We start from the raw sequence: 21,994 nt of genomic DNA on the forward strand, positions 1-21,994 counted from the left end.
TCTGTAAATATTGACAATAAACCTGATTTACAATGGGGCTTGAATAATTTTCATTTCAACTGCATACAGAATATATAAAATTAGAATGAACATTATATAATTATAGCATGTTATAGTGACCTGAACAAAACAATCAAAAACAAATGTGTATAAAATATTTAGATTTCTTATGTTTTATACAGCTAAAAGAGCCTGGGGCATTGACCCCAAAGAGCACAGATGCTACAAAATGTGTACAGGACAGTGAGAAAATGTAATCAGGTTAATGTTATGCTTACCGAGTTGTCCCCATTCAACTCGGTCATTAAATCTGATGCAATAATTGTGCCAATCATGTATCTACAGACGTTAAACATTGACTGAGGTCAAATTGACCCCAAATATAATAGGAGGCTTAATTATTTGTACTTATTTGTTTTTAATGGTACATCCTGTTAACCGGCACATCAGCATTATTGACTTTGGCTGCCAGTTTAAATAATCTCAGAATGCACTTTCAAACAGTAGGTTTGCTCCTTTTTCATTTTAGCAGCACTTTGGGTGTGTCTCCCTGATTGACAATCTACACAGCACGACACAAGTCCCTGAAGTAACGCTCTATTTCCAGCCATCTCTGTCCCGCCCCGAGACAGACGTCTCGGTATACTGTATGGCACGTGTGCTCCTCAGCAAGTGTATATGTGACTTGCTTTGATTTACTAGGTCTGCCCATTGTCTCGGGTCAGATCTTTGGTGGACCAGAAAAGAGGGGGGAAAATATCGTTTTGGGCCTCAGTGCCATGCGAACCGATGGAGATGTCTGTCGTTTAGGATGCCATTATGGTGACTGGAGATGCATGAGCGGGCTAATTTATTTGTCTTTCCAAATGGTAGCTAAAGCATGGCGTCCAGTGTGTGTGGGTATGTGTGTGTGTAAGTGTGGATGGATGCGTGTATGCACATGTGACTTGCATGTTAAAGCATGTGCAGTTCAGGACCGTTGTTAAAGTTGTTTAAAAAAAGGCTGAAGTCTTCCAAAGTCAAGAAGATAAAGAACACAGTGACTCCATTCCATCTCTCTCTCTCTCTCTCTCTCTCTCTCTCTCTCTCTCTCTCTCTCTCTTATGGATAAATTTGGCAGTGCTTCCCCATATCCACATGAGGATTTCATGGATGACCTACGTTGGCCAAACACAGACACAAACACATGCACAGGGAGCACATCTGGTAAATCGCATTTGTGTGTGTGTGTGTGTGTGTGTGCAGATCTTTTGAGATGGCCTTCATGAAGCGACTCTGAGGTGCTTTTTAAAACAACGGCGATCTGTCAGAGTACAACGCACTAGAAAAACAGGCTTCTGAGTCCACAAATCACACAAGACGAGAAGTTTGTCTTTCATTACTGCACCGTTCATAAGGTAAACAGCATATCAGGTACTGTGGTTTTACTTTGTCAGTGTCTTAAGCTCTAGCTGACATTATCACTAACCTGTCGTTCTGTGGAAACAAAAGTGTGTCTGTAAATGGCAAGAATGTGTGATGTGATTTTATTCTTGCACATGCCTCAATGCAAGCTTGAACAAATGCTAAATGTCAGGTTTGGAAGGGTCTCACCTTTCTGTATATTTCATTTGTGACATTTGTTCAGCTTAATTCAAATCTTTTTATTTTTTTTTATTATTTTTTTTTTTTTACAAACATTTACTAGGAACACAAAGTGAGTCATGTATTCTGCCCAAAGCACTTTTCAACCAACGTGGTGCCAGCAAATGATCTCAAACCGTTCTCTCCTCTTTTACTATGGAAAAACAGGTACAAGACTTTACAAGATTTATTGTCAACAACCCATAGTTGCATCTCCAAGAAAATGCCATTTAACATTAATGGCATTTGGCAGACGTCCTTATGCAGAGTGACGTACAGTACATTTATCTCACTCATACATTTGAGCAGTTGCGGGTTAAGGGCCCAATGGTGGCAGTTTGGCAGCACTGCGATTTGAAATCATGACTGTCTGATCAATAAGCCAACATCTGAACCACTGAGCTACCACTACCCCATGTGAACACATTAACATTGTGGACATCAGCATGCAACAAAAGACAAGTACGCCTATCCTAGGAGGTATTGCACACGTTCTGGTTATTGCACATACTGTAATTATTGCACAGATTCTTACTTATTGCACATATTGAAGTTATTGATATGCATCTCTAGCTGTAGCACAGACAGATATTTAGTATCTGTGAGTGACCTGTATGGTCACTGTGACTACTACCTTAGGAAAGAAACTCTTTCCGAGTCTGAATTTCACAGAAGCACCAAAATGCTTTTGATCTGGAGTTGACAACCAGTGACATTGGAGCTTAGTGTTGGCAACGTTTCATACCCAAGACAAAAACGCTTGAGAACGTTATTTACACAAACCGCCATTATAAAAACGATGAGAACCGAGCTGTGGTCTTTGTGGCTCTTTTCTTTTTAACCATGTAAATTATTATCACAACGATAAATGATTAATCGCAGGTAGGAACACCTGTCTGATTGGCAATTGCAATTACTTTGTGCCTACATCACAAAAGAGGACAAAACTTGTACGAGCAGCTACACATGCCAAATAAATAGCTAAAAGCAGTCAAATATTTCTGACTCATCTTACCTGTAGCTGTTGTTCTAGAATGAGGTGATGAGTGAAGTTAGCCAGAAGAAAGCCAGGAAAAACAACTTGTAAAATCTGCCTGTATGTTATTATTGCTGTGTTGTTAGTGCTTTGTCAAATTTGTACCACAGCGCTACTGAATTCTTGAATCTGATTGGTCAGAACGATTCGTTTTCTATAACAGCAGAATATACAGTAATACAGCAATTCACATGGAACTGTATAGTAATTTACAGGAAAGTGCTCAAATAAACTCATTAAAAAACATGCTGTTATTTAACAAATAACAACGTATAATCCTGGATATTGGTGAACATTTCATACAGGAGCTTTATTTATTTTATTACATTTTTGGAAGGAGTCTTCCGTGTCAGCACTTTGTAACAGAGCTGTAAAGCTGTCATTTTTAAGCTTTCCGACACAGCAAAGTCTTCACGAGAGAAGAGGCCGCGCTTTCAGGTTTCTCTGTAATAGGACAAGACGCATTTTTAACTGTACGAGAAAGAAAAAAGATCAGCTGGTTAGGGAATGACTGTTTATAGCTGGTGTAACAGGAACTAGATTTGTGGGCGTTCCACAACATTAAACATAACTATAAATGTTTCAAACGTATGACGTTCTTTAATGCATTTTAAAAATTGTAATCATTGGCACATTGCTGGAGCATGGTGACTTAGCAGTTAGCACATTTGCCTCACTCCCCCCCTCCGGGGTTGGGGGTTTGATTCCTTCCTCTGCCCTGCGTGTGCGGTTTCCTCCAGATACACCAGTTTCCTCCTTGTGGGAATAAATTTAAGACACAAGGGTAACAGAGTGTGTAGTTTATTGAGAATCACTATCATACACATCATACACTGGGGAGGGAACAGGACTTGTCGGAGAATAATCAGTAGGTGATGGGTAATATGGTGGTGTGTTTGTAGCAATGCTACTGGCATCATCAGAGGAAAGAATAAACGAGGTTATGGGAGACAGATGAGCCTCGGTTTGAGTTGAAGCATGAGCATAGGTGACCGATGGAATGATACGATAAGCAGGAGGATGAGGAAATCCTGAGGGTACAGGTGAAGAGCAGAGCCGTTCCAGCAAAGCTGTAATGTCCACTGCCAAATGTGCCAGCTGATGACGTAGATCAAAGTCCAAAGACATGCACTGTAGGCTGACTGGTATCTCTAAATTGTCCATATTGTGTCAATGGGTGTGTACAATTGTTTCCTGCTATGGCTTGGCACCCTGTCCAGGGTGTCCCCTGCCTCGTGCCCCGAGTCCCCTGGACAGAAAATGGAGGGATGGATAGATGGATGGCAAATTGCTATGTTATAAGAGGAATGATGTTATAGGAAAATAATCACCTTAGTGATGGTAATAGTAACTCTGCTTCACTCATTATTTTCCTATAATAGCACATCCTGTCATGATTTATTCCTTATTTTATGTCTGATTACAGTATGCACTAGTTCAGTACTTAATCTCGTGGAAATGCCAGACTGCTTTTACGAAAGCCTCAGATTTTTGTTGATGAAAGAATGATAATTAGCCATTTCCTTTACGCCACAGAGGATACATAACATATCCAGAAGTCCTTGTACAATGGAGTTGGGTTGCAATTGGAACTGATTCATCTATCAAAACCAGTCAAAAAATGGAATTGTGGTTTCACCAGTGTTTAACAGAGGGTCTTAGTTCATAACCAGTTGACAGATTTGTTCAGCACATTTCCCTATGTTCTTGCCTTGCTGCTTTACAGATAGGGCCCATGCATTTTTCTAAAGCTGCTCCAAGTACAACAAAGTTGCCCATGCAATATATCACACTGTCCTGGGATCCAGTCTTTCCCAGAGGATTGAAAGACGATCTGTATTCGCCGCCAGACTTGACGTAGCATATGTCAATAAAGCATACCTGAACATTGTGGTTATACAGCTGGCTGGCCCCAAGCCATTTCTGTAGAATAGGGGAAAACACACGTCTTTCTCTTTCTTCAGGAAGGGGTTATCAAACCTGTCCAGTGCTGTCCATTGAAGACGAGCTGGAGGTGAAGATGAACTAGAAAAGCAAAGACAGTGTGTAACTAAATTTGTGGAAAAGTGACTTTTAATTGCGAGAAAATTCCGTACCTCCACGACGAGTGGTAATGCATTCGTCACACGGTGAGCTAAAGCGATGAAAACCTGTCCTACTTTCCCTTCTGCTCCACTCCAATGAAAATAAGCTTTCTTGAGAGCAGTGCTGTTTGGTTACACTCACTCACTACAGTCGCCTGGGCTAATTCAAGCGTACGGCACATGAAATAATAACACCTCATATGCTGTGTGGTTTTTCTGCTGTTTTCCCCCGAACATCTGTTTGACTGAGGAAATTAAACAATAACCGCTGGGTTACTGAGTTGGTGCGCCACACACAGACACAGACGCTCATCCTACAGAAAAAAAGTCTGTACATATGAATTAGCAAATTCTTTTCTAAGAGCTCTGGAAGAGACACAAGTTATAGTGAAGATTCCCACCAGTTTCCCATGGAGAGGTAAGCTAATCCACTCTGACCTGTTAAAGCAATAATCATGTCAGAGACATATCAGCCATCCTAGTCTGCACTCACATGCTATGCTAAACCTGTTCAACTCACCAGATTCATCACTGGTAATAATTCTTCACTCATGTAAAATATATTACTTCTATTTGTACTATGCCATATTTTCTAGCAAGCTAGCTCTAAGTTAACCTTGGTATTGTGTAGTTATATTTGCTTAGCAAGCATGCTAACAGGAGAATAACTATTTACTGTGTAATTCAAACAACCAAGTGTTCTAGCAAGCTAGCTAACAGTTACCTGTCTGTAGCTAACTATTATATTGTGTAATTGAAGCCAAGGTAATTTAACTTCGATAGTGTGAATTTATGTTCACCTAGCAAGCTAGCTAACAGTTAGTTGGCAAATATATTGTTTGGTGATATTCACTAAGCAAACTAAACTTAAAACAAACAAACAAACAAACAAAATAAAGCTAATGTTAGAATAAATATTATTTAGAGTAATTGAAACCGAAGGTTGTCTAACAAGCTAGCTAACATTAAGCTAACTAGAGTACTGTGTAATAAAAACAGCCAAGCATTTTAGCAGGCTAGCTAATTGGGCTAGTTGGGTAATTGAAGCTGGGCAATTTTCTAGCAAGCTAACTAACAGTCATTTAACCATGATATTGTGTTTGTATGCTCATTTCCCAAGCTAGCTAGCTAACATCAGGCTAACTATTGCAGTGTGTAATTGAAACAGCAAAGTTTTCAAGCATGCTAGCTAAAAGTAATTCAACCGTGTGTAGTTATGTTCACGTCGCATGCTAGCTAACAGTTAGCCAGCAAATATATTGTTTGGTGATACTGACGTAGCGAACTAGCTAATGTTAGAATAGGTATTATTTTTGTGTAATTGAAACAGTAGGTTTTCTAACAAGCTAGCTAACATTAAGCTAACTCGTGAACTGTGTATTTAAAACAGCCAAGTGTTTTAGCAAGCTAGTTAACATTTGGTTATTTGTGTAATTGAACCTGAAAAATTTTCTTGCAAGCAATAATTTAACCATGATACTGTGTGGGTATGTTCATTTACCAAGCTAGCTAGCTAACATCAGGATAACTATTACACTGTGTAATTGAAACAGCATTCGAGCTAACAGTAAGTTAGTTAGCTAACTATGATATTGCGTGGTAGTCGGTGTGGAGCTGCTGGCGTTTTATGCGCAAACACATTACGTACGGGTGGCGTTCGTAGGTCTACATGACAGCTACATAAGCTCTTCATGACAACTTACATAAACCCACACACATGCAGCTGAGTTCAAAAGTTTAGGTACCCTTAGGACAAAGTGAATAAGACATAGAAATGTATTACTTACCAACAAGACATTTAGTGTGTTCAGGTCACAATTCCTATACAAAGCAAAGAAAATGGCTAAATATTGTATGATAAGATATGAATAAAGTGATAACTGTTTGCATCTTAATTTCAGAATAATATATAAATATTATTTAATAACGTACTGCAGACTCTTGAATAACCTCTAAAAAGCTCATGGTGGTCCCGTAACTTGCTAATACACTTTATTATCAATGAATGTTTGTCAGAAAATTAAATAAATAAATAATCAGAAAGATCTGTACTGTATATCTTGTAGATTTCATTGAGTTGACATAAGGTTGTGTTACGACATTTTTCCCAGGCAGATTTATGTTGGAATGTCATGACAAGGTGTCGTAACACAGCTTCATGTCAACAAGTCTTACCTGATATCAACTTAAAATTAAAATAGATGAAAGTACTCTTAGCTGATGCCTGTTTAGGCACTGTTGAGCCCTTGAGCAAGGCCCTTAACCCTCTCTGCTCCAGGGGCGCCGTATCATGGCTGACCCTGCGCTCTGACCCCGACTTCCTAGCAAGCTGGGATATGCGAAGAAAAGTATTTCACTGTGCTGTAATGTATATGTGACAAACAATAAAGGCTTCTTGTTCTTGTCATAAAGTGCTTACGTAGGAGTCATGTAGCCCTATGAACATTTAGGTAAAATGTTACCCATTAGTGATGGATGGGTCATGAACGAGTCGATTCTTGTACTGAAATCATGTTACTGTTGCAGTGTAATTGAATAAAAATACTTTTAAATGCCTTTTAAACATCCGAGCTGTTTTCGAGACACAGATTCGAGACTCAAGTGTGTATGATGCAGCAGGACGGGGAGGATCTGCTTCACTAGCCATGTTTCCATCTACGCATTTTTATGCTAATTCTATGATATCGCATAAAAAAATGCAGGATGGAAACACCAAGATCCGAAGAAAATCTCCAAAATGCGCATTACAAAACGTGTGCGCTCGATTGAGGCAGATAATTTTTTTATTCGATAAGAAGGCGATGATGGTAAACGATGATGGAAGCACATTTACCGAGTAAATTCCTCGATGCACATCGAAAGACGTCATGTGAATTCGCCTCAACAAATCCTGTGATTGGGTAACTGGCTGATGTGATTGGATATTCAGTGCGTTTTTCTGTGGGAACTGGGACGGTGGGTCACACAACTGGACTAACCAGTGGATCATCTCAAATGTTGTTGCTGTCATTGTGAAATTCCTGAGCCAAAGCCTGAAATGGTTTGGTATAATTACTACTCACAGCTGTCTCGCACGATTCCTTTCCCAAATATCAGGCCTCCGCTTCCGATCACAAGATAACATGAAGTTTGTGATAGAGTTTCATGTGCACGCTCTGAATCACGCTCTGTGATATTCCAATTTTTCACATAAATTAAATTTACAACTTGGATGGAAACATGGCTACTGTTCTAATGCACTTTCGTAATGCCTTACTGATTTTACAATTATTTAAATAGATTGTATAAAACTGCGATATACAAAAGGATGTTATTTTGTCGGTTAGACGGTAGCGTAAGATGAGATTAAACCATTTGAGCCATATTTAGGCAAAGAAGAGCAATCATCAGTCATAATATTGGCAGCTTTGGTTTAGAAAAATGCCAACGAGTCGTTTGGGAGTCGACTCTTATTGGCGAGCTGAGTCAAATGATCTGACTCTTTTATAATATCCAGCATGATGAATGACTCAAAAAAAATTGAGCTTGAAAGGGATTCAAAGGGTTAAAAGTGCATCTGGGTGTGATTTTTCCCTCATCAAAAAGCAAGAAGAATCATAAACAATAATGAGTTCGTTGAAAACTTCACGATCAACAAGAGCTTTGATCTAGCCCTTGGCAAGCAACATAACACAGTAAGTCTTTATTAATTTATTAAAATGTCAAATTTGGCATTCTGAATTATTTTACATGACGTCCATGTTTAAGGACGAACTCAACAGAAATGCTGTAAAAATTTGATCCAGCAGACATTTAGTATTTTCGTTTGACTTCTTTATTTATTTATTTATTTTTAAACTGAGGCTGTTCGACCTGAAAATCTAAACATTAGAAATAAACTATCGTATAAAATATAAATAAAGTTTATAAAAAATCTTTGCCAACCAGATCATTACTCATTAATACTCTGTATGTGCCATATAGGAATACCACACTTTCATCATTTTCAAAGGTGAACTTTGGGTAACACGTGGTGTAGAAGTGAAAACTCAACCACCACTCCCCAGTCGCGCTTATTATTCTTCTTAGTTTTTCTTCTTTTTTTTTCATTGTCTTCTTTTTTTTTCCACATGCTTATACAGTGAGAGCTGAAAGCCATCTTTGTCGGCCACGGTCTACGGCGTCTGAATAGGGCCAAACAAACGGCCCCGTCCGCCGACTCCTGGAGAAGTCTCGCTGAATAGAATTCTTCCTCTGACTTCTCTTTCGCCAACCTCCCAATGACGGACCGCTCCTTTCTTCTCCTGCTCTCGCTAATGGATAAGACAATATTTGCAGGAGTGGAGAAGGAGGAGGAGGAGGAGGAGGAAGGGGGAGTGTGGAGTGGGGGTCCATTCATTAGCATTCAGCCGCTCTGTCCTTCATTCTCTCTGAAGATGGGAGCCGATCAACTACACACACACACGCACACACACACACAAATTCAGACCCTTCCTCTCCCTCCCTGATAAACATTCTGCCCAGTTCGCTTTGATTTTTTTTTTTTCTATCCTCTTGTTCTTTCAAAGACCATTTGTTTCCCGCCTCTTGCATTCTTGAAAATAAAAAAAATAAAAAAAACGACAAAAGATTGGGAGAAATGGAGCCGGAGAAAAAGAAAAAGAGAAAGAGACAGGTGCGAGGTGATGGAGAACCACAGAAATCCATGATGACCTCATCAAGTTTGGCCAACATGTGAAAGAGGACCCGCGTTGTTTGATTTGATTTGTTGGAGAAACTAGACGGGATTGCAGTAACTTTCCACAATTCACAGCGAGCCAAACCGGGCTTTTATTTCGTCTGCCCCAAGAAAACCTTTGAATCTTAATTCCAGGAACTTCTGATGCAAAACAAGAACAAAAAACAAAAACTTAAGCATGTTGATATTATAGCATTTCTAGCTTAAAAATACATATCTTGGCACTACAGAAGTAATTCCTTTACCTAGCTGTGAATTCCTAAAATAATTAATGGAATGGTTTTATATGGACAGTGCTTGATGTGTTTACAAAAAAAAAAAAAAACACTGTAGGCTAACAGAATTATAATTCTGACTCCCCATATGGTTCCCACCCTCCCTCTCTCTCTCTTTATCGCTCTCTCTCCTGTTTGATGTCCATTTAAGCTCGTCCCATGCACACTACTAATTATCACAGCGAGGTTCTTTCCGCATTTGATGCCGGCAGGGAAAACATTCCAGGGGACAGTTGCCATAGAAATGGGTTTAAATGCACCTCGGATCGGTGCTGGAGTTGCCGGCGTTTGTTTTGCGAGTCAACATAGCGATTGAACAAAAGGGCCGAGGCAGAGATTAGCACACTAAAAACGGGTGTCTGTGGAAGACTGCCATATGCCATCAATCTGCGGGCGGCCCTCAGCTCCGCACTCCTATGGATAATCATGAGGACTGTATTTAGAGTTCTGAGCTCAGACAGTCATTACCCAGCATTACAGTGTTGTTTACGGTGAAATATTTCAAATCCATAGAAATCCTGTTTACGTATACAGATTAAACCTGTAAAGACGGATTGGGATCGGTGGTGTGGTCCTGGTAGAGCAGCATGCATACGGAAACGGAAACGGAAGTCATGTGTATATACGGTACTAACGAATACGCAACTACAACATGTTAAAATCTCTGAGCGGCTCGACTTACAGTACTGAGGTAGAGTCGATGTACTAGATTTGTGTTCGTACTAAATGGATTCATTACTGCAAGTCCTTCTTTTCTCCCATATTCCATGCTTTTAGCATGTAGCAGTAGCTAGCTAACCAGTAGCTAGCCGGTTCTGAACATTTATCCTTACAGTCATGTGGCAGTAACACAATGCATAAGATCTTGCAGATCAAGAACTTTGATCGTGGCATTAGTTGTTGGTGCCAGTTGGAGTATTTCAGAAACTGCTCTGATCTCCTGGGATTTTCACTCACAACAGTCTCTAGAGTTTACACTGGGGAAAAAAAAGCAGGAGTTCAGGGATATTTGTTCAGAGGAGAATCTCCAGAGTGGTTCAAGCTGACAGGAAGGCGACGGTAACTCAAATAACCATTCTTTACAACCGTGGTGAGCAGAAAAGCATCTCAGAACATACAACCTGGAGGTGGATGGGCTATAACTGCAGAAGACCACATTGGGTTCCATTTCTGTCAGCCAAAAGCAGGATCTCAGCCAAACTGGACAGCTGAAGATTGGCAAAACATCACCTTACAGTATGTAAGTGATATATACATTTTCTTTGACTGAGCTCCTGGGTAACTCTCCATTGGCCACAAAGTGATATCTTTGCTTGCCTTTTAGGTGTAATGAATAAAACTTACATCTGCTATGCTGTCTCATGTCGTTGCATTTATAAAAAAAATGAAACATTACGACCCAGTGGCCATTGTTGATGAATACGCCAAAGTGAATTGCGCCAAATGACATGTTTACTGCTCACCTCACAACACTAGTGATTAGTGTCTTAAACAGCAGGTTAGTGTTGTGTATTTAACCTCCACCTGTTTCAAGGTGAGGGAGCTCTAAGCTACATGTTTCCCACCTAACCCATTCAGACTCTGCTTCCACTGAAACGACTAGAACCCGATTCATTTAAACACAGTAATTAACCTTGAAGTCACAAGGATTTAATGTTGCTTCCAGACTTACATTCCTAACTCTCATAACTATATACTCCGGGGTGGATGAGACAAGTCAAAGCTCTAGTGTACTGTCAGTCAGATCACGCCTCAGCTGATACGTGTAGTGCAGCAGGTGGTGCCGTTCGTAACACGTAACGTGTTATAATTACAACGCAGAGGTGCGTCACACAACCTTGAAGCGCATGAAGTTTAAATATACACAACAAATGAACAGTTTTGCTTTACAAAGTTCGATAAGGAGTAGGATTTTGTTTATTTGTTTGTTTGTTGAAGCTAATCTGCTTGTCCCAGATGCACGATTTGTCCGTCACTGGTATTACAAGTTTCACTGTAATTGCTGAATAATATGCATTAAAAATGAATAAAATGACTAGCTTGGACTAATCAGTCCAAGTCAGATACGATAACATTCTGAGGATAAGAAAAACATTAAAAAAAATAAAAACTGAAAATAAATAAATAAATAAATAAATAAATAAATAAATCGTGACCTTGTATATATATATGTATATATGAAAATAACATTTAAGAGTGAAATGACTGCTTTCCAGGAACGATCAGCATTTTTCCTGCTTTGAAAGAATCATGTCTGAAGGGGTTAAGTGGGAATTACAATTCCCACTGAGTTCCACACCAGGATAGACAGGATCCTGTCTTGCCCTCAGGCTACATCGCGGCTCCAGCCAAGTGGAAACGACTTGCGTTTGGATGACTGGTGTTAATTTAGTTTTTCCTGTTTTGCATGGTGCCATCTTGGTAAATTATAGCAACTGGGTGGCTGCTCTGTGTGTGTGTGTGTGTGTGTGTGTGTGTGCTTCCGTGGGTGGAGGCGGAGATGAGTCTCCCTGGCTCCTCCGTAATTGCTCAAATACACTTTTAGCCTCTTCCACTTACTTTAATTATTATTCCACCTAAATTACAGCCACTGAATATTTTTTTTTAGTCAGCTGAGGCAAAAATGTGCAATGTTTTAGGAGAAAGAGATAGCGAGAGAGGTGGGGGGAGGGAGAGAGAGAGAGAGAGAGTGTATGAGTTTCAGGGACTGAGAATGATGAGTTATGAGACAGAAAAACGTCATAGAGAGAAAGTGCGAAGGCGAAGATGTCAGTGAGAGAATGTGTGTGTGTGTGTGTGTGTGTGTTTCCTCTGCTCTGAGCTTTGTGAGCGCACTCTGCTCCACTCGCCACTTCGCCTGCAGCCATGTTGGCTCGGACAGCCTGTGGGGTTCCTGATGGCTGCAGGCGATATCAGCCAGTGTCCACCTGTCTGTCTGTCCGGTCTTCCCCTCTCTCAGTCTGTCTGTCTGTATCAGTGAGAGACATGGGAGTGAGACAGCAGTGAGATGAGTTGACCACGGGGTGAGTCGGTCCTGTCTATCTGAAGAATTAACGAGCGGCATTCCCTCCCGATCCCGACACTGACAACACCCTCGTCTTCGTCCTTATCCTCCCACTGGCACCTGCAATCACTGCTCAGCCTCCGGTCCTGCAGGCCTCGACTGGCGGAGTGTGACGGTGTGTATGACCTGAGGGCAGCACAAAGCTGTTACCACTTTGTGACACGTTTTGGCTGGGAAAAACACATTGGAATAATAATGACTCAGTGGAAATACTTGTATGATGAAATGGAATTTGAACACTGCATTTGTTTTCCTAAAAACCTGGTGGTTTTAGAGCCAATCGTTCAATATGAGAAGGAAAAGAGAAACTTTGCTTCTCCTAATTTTTAAAAGCAAAATGTATATCAAGGTTTAAGATTATGAGCTTCAGCATTAACACACCGTACGAATGTTAACAACGTACCTAACAGTTTTAATAATTAGTTGTTGTTTTTTGTTTTATTTCATTTTAAGCAAATAAGCTGAATAATCAACACCCGTATTAAGCAATTTTCACCATTAATGAGTAAAGTGACCAACCTCTTAACGAGCGCATTAGACAGCAGTAATCTAATTACTGACCTTATTCTGAATAAGACAATATTATGATTAAGGCGTTTACATGAGTCGCTTTTAGAATATTCCTTTCATGTTCCCGTTTTACATGTTATAGAACATAGATGGATTACACGCCGTTACGTCCCCGCGCCACGCCGTCCGACGTCCCTCCAGAATTTCACGTATTGACATAAAGTTCGTCTTCGTTATGGGACCGTATACAGTTTTGGGTGTTTTTCTTTTAAATTTTTACGAACGCTTCAAGTGCGGTTAATTATGTGTCGTGCTGTACGTGCAAATAGACGACTGCGTTCCAAACCGCGTCCTTACCGTCTATATAGTCGCTGAAACACATGTATTTCTCCTACTATATAGTAGGTTTGGGACGCAGCCGTGCTCTCTTGTTTGCCGTCAAACGGTCGAGCGCTGCCGTGTGTGTACGTGTCCTGTCGCAAAATGCGGTGAAAACTCCCACACGATGTTAATAGTGTGATTAAGGTGTGTACATGTGTGTAATACGAAAATGCGACTGAAACAGGAATACTCCACATGTCTTAATTCCATTTGTGTTTACTTCGAGTATGATTTTATTCGGATTAAGGTAATTAAAAATCGTTGTTTGCATGCTAGTTTCTTAATCACAGTATCGTCTTAATCGGGTTCATATCGGATCATCGTACTGATTGTTACCTGGCAAAATTCAGAACTGATCCTGTTCTGATATTTAAACCCAGACACCAGATTTCAGTAGGTTATAAACATTTAGTAACATGCTGTGATTTCATTTCCTAGACTTTTTTACATCGACTTTATTTTTAGTCATCGATTCAATATTAAATAGGCATTTAGGAGTTTGAGATTTCTTGATAACAAGTTGCATCAAGAGAGAATAAGAAATATATATTTTTTTTAAAAACAAAGGTTGGGAAGGGAATGACTGTTTATACTGAACTGCTATATCATACAGTACAGTAAGGAGTAACAGGAAATAACTTCGTAGTGTGTGTGATTGTGCCCTGTAACCCATCTAGGGTGTCCCCTGCTCTGTGCCTCGGGCTCCCTGGGATAGGCTCCAGGCTCCCCGCGACCCTGTGTATAGATAATTGGTACAGGCGATGGATGAATGGATGGGTGGATGGAAGGAGATTAGAAGGCTAGCTAGCTATATATGTGGGTTTGACTCAAGCATTTTACAAAATTTGCCCAAATTTGAATGGAAATTGCAACACGGATGTCATGATAATTCATAATTGGAAAAAATAATTAAGAAATATCTTAATATTGTGCTAGCTCACATTAATTAGTCTATTTCTCAAGTAGGTTGCCTAGTTAGATAACATGCTCATCTAGGTTTTGTCTTTATCCGTGTAATATTTATATACCCAGTACAAATGTACAGATTAACTGATCCTGATCTCATAGAAAAGTGAGTTTTCGAATAACTAAGATTGTTAGATTTCAATCGTTTTAAAAGAAAAGGTAAAAACACTAACCCCGCCCCCTCGTTCTAACCTTAACCTTCGCAGCTTTTCATACGGATTAAATGGCAACTTTCCGTAACAGATGTTCGTTACAAATGTGCATGCTTAAAGACCATAATTTCAGCTTCCCCTCCATGTAAAATGAATTTTAGAGCACTTCTAGACAAAAGTAATGAGAAAGTCATTGCTAGCTGTACAGAAGACTATCCTTTAAAAAAAACAAAACAAAAAAAAAAAAAAACGTTGCTTTAGCTCCAACCTCATTTGATTTGAAACCAACATCCATCCTGAAAATATTTTTTACAATTGACGGTAACAGGATATAATAAATGTCACCCTTGACAGGTCTTGATAGATCTGCATAAATCCACCCAAAGAGTGATTTTTTTAGTACAGTTCGGATGACACACCATTCAATTATCTCACACCCTCACGTTCCCGCTGGAAATAATCAGCCTCCATAAATTCTTCTCTCGGGCCGTGTGCGTAGCCCGGGGTAAGCGGGCTGCTAATGGGAGTGACCCACCTGTTTGAGTCCAGAGTTATGCCTGGAGCTCACGACGGTGCACACATTCCTGTCAAAAATTATAAAAAAAAAAAAAAAAAAAACAAGTCACGCCATGTTTTCTCCTGACAATTACCCCGTCATCTCCTGTTCTGTTTCTTGTTTCAATGGCTGCGCAAATCTTATGAATTTTAAGCGAGACAATGTTTTTTTACTGATGAATAGAGAAATCAATGCATGAGACCCAGTGTGTGTGGGTGACCCAGAGGTTAAAGGTCACCATGGTAATCAGGTGGGGGGAATTCAATTTCCCACACACACACTAAAGACTGAAGCTGGTTCCCATCTGTCATATGCACCACACACACACACACACACACACAAACACACAAACACACATCAGACAGCACCTTGTTGTAATTTGTTATGCTATTTATGGGCTGGTGTAATGGAAGGTTAGAGACCTGAATAGATCTCTAGCCTAGATCTCTCTTGCACACACAGCATGTTAGATAGAAAAGCCGGAGACGTGAATAGAGATGTAATAAGAGGAGTGTTTAGACTTACGGCAAGTTTGGAGGGGCGGGGGCTTAACCTTAAAAGTCAGAGTGTTTCTTAAAGGTCGGTGCCGTATTCATTTGGTTTCCTGGTTTTGTTTTGGTTTGAGACTCGGCTAACTCTGGATATATTAAAAATAACAGTAAGACTTTACATTGAGGTTTTCTTAACGAACATTATTTATACCGTAGAGCTGTTGAATTCTCGAATCTGCTGTTGATTAATTTCCTACAACATCTGCTAGGACAACTCACAGATTTATATTAATACGCGCATTCTAACACATTACCGTTACTATAGTAACAGTTAATTCAGAGAGACTGCTCTGGGAGATGCGGTGCAATACCTAATACTAATAATAAACAAATTTAATTTGAATTAAAGTAGTTTAATAAAAAAAAAAACGATATGAACTGTTCGTATGGTGAAGCATGGAGATATGTATTTAGCGTTTTCTGGAAGGAGTCTCCAGTGTCAGCGCTTTGTAACAGTCAGTGCTGAAGCTGTAACTTTAACTTTTCCAACACGGAAAAGTCTTCAGGACAGAAAAGTTAGCAGTTTCCGGTGTCTCTGTAACATGACAGGGTGGTGAGGGATTGGCTGTTTGTAGCTGCTATAATGTAAATGTATAATATAACGGAAACTTATTCCGCAGAGGGTCCATAACATTACATCTGAATTTAAATGGGTACAAAGCTGGACCGGTCATTCGTTAGCATCACACCACCATGTTGTTGATTATTTTGCTATAACAGTACACCCTTGTCAGACGGCAGAGATGGCTACAATTGCAAGTCAGTGCCTTATTTTAAAAATGAGGTAAAAACAAAACAAAACAGTGGGTCAGGTGATCAGAAAACAGACAATAGTAGGCAAAATACAAGAATGGAAAAAAGCACAGTGCAAAAATGTGATCAAGAACCACGTAATCAAACACAATGAACAAGGCGTGGCATGTCAGGTGGCAAACGGCACCAAGCAATATATATATATATATATATATATATATATATATATATATATATATATATATATATATATAGACAGCCATGTTTGTAGTCCATGAAGCAGTCCGGGTGCTTCTGGGAGTTTGAATAACATGATAACACTGTCATGTTTGTTCTATTGTAGCGCTAAATGTGTTAGTTGACTAAATGGTAAATGGCGCACTTATATAGCGCTTTTATCCAAAGTGCTTTACCCTGTGTCTCATTCACCCAGTCACACACACTCACACACCAGTGGTAGCACAGCTGCCATGCAAGGCACTAACTTGCTATCGGGAGCAACTTGGGGTTCAGTGTCTTGCCCGAGGACACTTCGGCATGTGGAGTCACGTGGGCCGGGAATCGAACCACCAACCCTACGATTAGTGGACAACCTGCTCTAAAACCTGATCCACAGCCGCCCCGTACACCTCATATACACCTCATAACTAATATTTATTACATCCATTTCTAAAAATGTAATGGATGTCCACATAATTTCGCATAAATTCAGTTACAACAAGTTCCTAAATTGATAATCAGCTCAGGTCACTGCGTGTAACTATAAACTCTTACCATTCAGCTTCCTTTATGAAATGCATTCAAATTATCCATGTGAAAAGCTGCATTTTCATTATTATCATCTTCAAGATGGCTGATGAGGGAACGACTGTTTATAGCTGGAAGTGATAACAGAAACTAACCCGTGTGTGGACGTTCCACAACATTAAATGTGACTATAAATGGATCAGATGTACGTGTCATTCTGTAATAAATGACAAATTGTTCACATTGGCAACTTTGTGTGATATAAAGAGGGATTACTTTCTGCTACTGTTCACATCTCTGACCTCTCATTATACTGTCATGTTTTATTCCTTACTGAACTAATGGATCCTTAAAGTACCAAAATAACACACACACACACACACACACACACACACATACACACACACACATGCTAGACGCCATCCAAGACTTGCAGTATAACCTTGGAGACACTTCACCATTCATCGACTGATAAATCCCCTCAGATGAGTGCTGAAACATCATCAATACTACAACAGCAGTCCAATAACCTTCACTTTACTACAACACAACACAACACACACACACACACACACACACACACACACACACACACCACACATGGGATTGACCGTTTGTGAAACATAAGCTTTAAGAGAAAAGCTTATAGTGAAAAAAAGAGATGTTTAGAATTGCTAATGGTGCATCAGCCCATTTCAAAGACCCATCTCTCTCTCTCTCTCTCTCTCTCTCTCTCTCTCTCTCTCTCTCTCTCTCTCTCTCTCTCTGCATACCCTTGGTTCACGTTCCAGTGAAGAGCCAATCAGATATGGAACCCCCACTTGATCCGGCGCAGGAAACATTAGCACCGAGGACCGATCTGGATTTCCCAGAGTGTCGGCTCCGCCAAGATAGGAAGCCACTTTAATCTTCCAAGCTGGATCCAGATTGCTGTTACAGATGGATGCTTTGCTCACTTTCTTCCTCTTTCCTCTCCGTCATTTCTCTCTTTCTTTTCTCCTTGGAGAAAACTGACCGGGTCAACCAAATGCACAGCAGCTAACAAAGAAGGCTCTCCATTAGAGAAGACTCTGGAAGTTCCCCTCCGGAACCCTGTTTAACTCTTAGTCCACTCATATGCAGTCAAGTACAAAAGTTTGCATACCTTTAGGACAAAACGAAGAAGAAGAAAAAATTGTGTTGGGTTTTCATCATCACAAGTAACCAAACGCTCAAATCCTTTAAGACATTTATATTGAAAAATCTATATCACTTATAGAATTCACAATGCCTGTATAACCTCCAGTTCACTTTCCTATTCTCTGAGCCTCTTTTAGATCGCCTTTTAATGAGATAGTCTTGGCAAAACTTTGGCTTCATGGTTTTGGTTTTCTTTTTAAGCCATTTATTTGTTGATGTTGCCTTGCGTTTTAGAATCCAGTTTGTTTTGTAGATCGAGTCTAAAAATGATCTCTTCTTACACTCAGAATGTCTTGGGGGTGGGGGGTGGGGGTGTAGACTTTGCACTCAACTGTCCACTTGTCCCTTAGCCACTTCAGTGGTTATTCTCCTTATGCGGATTTAACATGAACATGTTTTAATGGCGCACAGATTTTTTTCTTTTTTTTTGCAAATGATTCAGTTTTTTTGAATGAGTCACTAAGGTGAATGAATCAGTATCGAAACAGCACTACACCACCATGTTGCCACAGCCATTACTGTCTTCCTGACTATCAAACAAAGATTTCAATGTATTAATTTTTTTAAAAACATCAGTCGTGAAAATCGTATTTGCGATTTGGTGGATGCGATTTCCCCTTGAGTCAGTGATGAATAAGATTCACTCCTCTCTTATTGAGCAGGTCAGGGTTTCAACCAGTGAATCTTTTGGCCATTACTTTTTTTTTTTTTTTTTTTTTTTACATTATATGCTTTATCTCTCTTGTTTAATCATTAGGGAATTGTGTAAGTCATTTTGCAATTGCATGTATGCTGAAGCTGATCCACACCCCTTGAGTCAGTGAATGACCAAGACTCCTCCTTTCTCCTTTCTAATTCAGCGAATCAGTTAGTTCAGTGAGTCACATTTAGGTTCGTTCAGTCAGAGCTGGAGATTTCCACTTACAGTACAGTACGCATACAGTACAGTAGTAGTCTGTGTTGGACTGTCTGTTGTCTGGCTTAGATAGTTGCTCATTAGGGCAAACATGCGATTGAACGAACTAGTGAACAAACTGAAAAGAAATTTAAACTCTGACAGCCATTTATATACTATATATTCTGATTTACTGATCATAGGTATACCACTCTAGTCACAAATATACTGTCAACTCAGTGTACAGTCACATTTCTCTATATGGTCCCCAGATATATCCATCCACCATTAGTTTTCAACTCTGCCCTACATGTTCCTTCAGTTAATTTCTCATCGTCCACATTTTTCTCATTTTTCATACACAGGGTCATATTTGGCATTTTAAAACATGACACGTAGGATAAACCAAGCATTGTGCACTGAGAGAAGTCTGAGCGTGGTGGTCCGATCCCGCTGACAAAGACTGCTGCCTTTTAGAGCCACGTGTCAAAAGGACATGCTGCATTAAACCGTCCACTGACCGCTGATCTGTCAGCAGGGCCGCCTCATGGGTAGCTCTAAAGGTCAAGGCATGTGAGTAAAAGCTTTTGTGCACAAGTATAGATTAGCATAGTGCTAGCGTTAATGCAAAATAGAACGTCCGATCAGTCCTGTATGACTGATTTAACATGCAGCGAGAGGCAGAACGAATAGAAGTGTGTAAATCCAAGTGTAATCTACGTATAATGTTAAAATGCAGGGAAGGGTAAAAAAAAAAAAAAAAAAAAAAAAAAAAAACATGATGAATGAATGATAATGAATGAAGAAATTTGCTCAGAAATACTCAGAGATGCATTGTAAGACTTCGCAACATACAATGACACACAGAGGATTTAAACCAACAAATTAACTAAGAACTATATAACAGGTGAACACCATCAGGTAACAAACCAATGGCAGGACAGGAGTGTTTTTTTTTAGTCCACAGACCACAGGAGTTATTCCTCTCTTTCCTTTTCATCCATTTTATATATATATATATATATATATATATATATATATATATATATATATATATATATATATATATATATATATATATAACGATTTAGATTCCTAAATATCCATGAACCATTAAAGGGGCATTTTCTCTGTTCCCTCTCTGTTTCTCTGTTCTGGCCAAACAGAGAGTCAAAAGGATACGCTCCCTCTGGTACACTTTTTGAAGGCCGTGCCATCGGTCATAATTGGTTAGGTAGACACACATTAAATTAGGTTTCTAATAGGGAGTCTTTCTCCTGCTGGGTGACGCTTGTACAAATAACGAACACCGTTCCTGAGCTGCCGTGTAGCCACGTCGAAAATCACCGGCAGAAATTCCAATTATGCTGAAAGTTTTGGGTATACAAATAAACAAGGCAGAGTAATAGATATACACCCCACCCCCGCCCCCCACACGCACACACACACACACACACACACACACAAGCTGAGACAAGACAGGGAGGCATGACTAAAGGTACAAGAATCTGGTGTTTATCTTCACCGAGATTGAATATTTAACGAGGTGCACGGTTAAAAAGTAACATAATGCGCCCGCATTGACAAGCTCATTAATTTTTAACCTACTGCACCGAGATTGCACCGGAGTTCTCTGAAATCGTTTTTTTTTTTTGTTTTTTTTTTTTTGGCATAGAAAATTAAGGTGTAGCATGAAAGCAGGAAATCTGGAAAAAAAAAATTGATCAAAGTCTAAATGGACACGTTGCTTGTATACAGCATTTTCTTCCTTCTCTGTTCGCTCTGAACAACACTGATTGTCAATAGAGGATGTGGCTCGCTGATCTCCATGCTGTCAGACTCAGCAAGCATGTTGCTCACACAAATGGGTCTCTGCATCAGAGAGTCTCATCTCTCTCTCTCTCTCTCAAAAATTCACACATTTCTTCATTAGCCAGATGCACCGTGTGTTCCACAAGCCAGCACTTCTCTAATTACGGAGATTGCCACATATTGTCTCATCACTGAACGCAGGCAGTGAAACAAATGCACACTATCAGTCCACTTTAAGGACTAAACTAGATGAAATCCTGTGAGTGTGTATGTGATTGTACCCTGTGATGGACTGGCACCCTGAGTCAGGGTGTACCCCGCCTTGTGCCCGATGCTCGCTGGGATAGGCTCCAGGTTCCCCGTGACCATGAAAAGGATAGAGCGGTAGAAGATGGATGGATGGATGGATGGACTAGTTGAAATCTAGAAGTGATTTTCAGTTTCCCTTAAGAAAACATTCTGATTGGTCAGAAGGTTTTGATCCATTTTCCATAACAGCACCTCCAGGAGTAGTGCCGGCTACAATTCAAATCACAGGTTTATATCAATGCGCTCGTTCTAATATACGTCTTAGCGTTTCTATAGTAACGACTCATCCGCAGGGACTCCTATAGCAGACGCTTTAGGAGTCTTTGTATTTCGGCGACGCTTTATATTCATTGTCTGTAATACGCTAATACTACACAGGCAGCT

Source organism: Ictalurus punctatus, chromosome 1, assembly GCF_001660625.3.
Source record: "Ictalurus punctatus breed USDA103 chromosome 1, Coco_2.0, whole genome shotgun sequence".
Taxonomy (NCBI): Eukaryota; Metazoa; Chordata; class Actinopteri; order Siluriformes; family Ictaluridae; genus Ictalurus; species Ictalurus punctatus.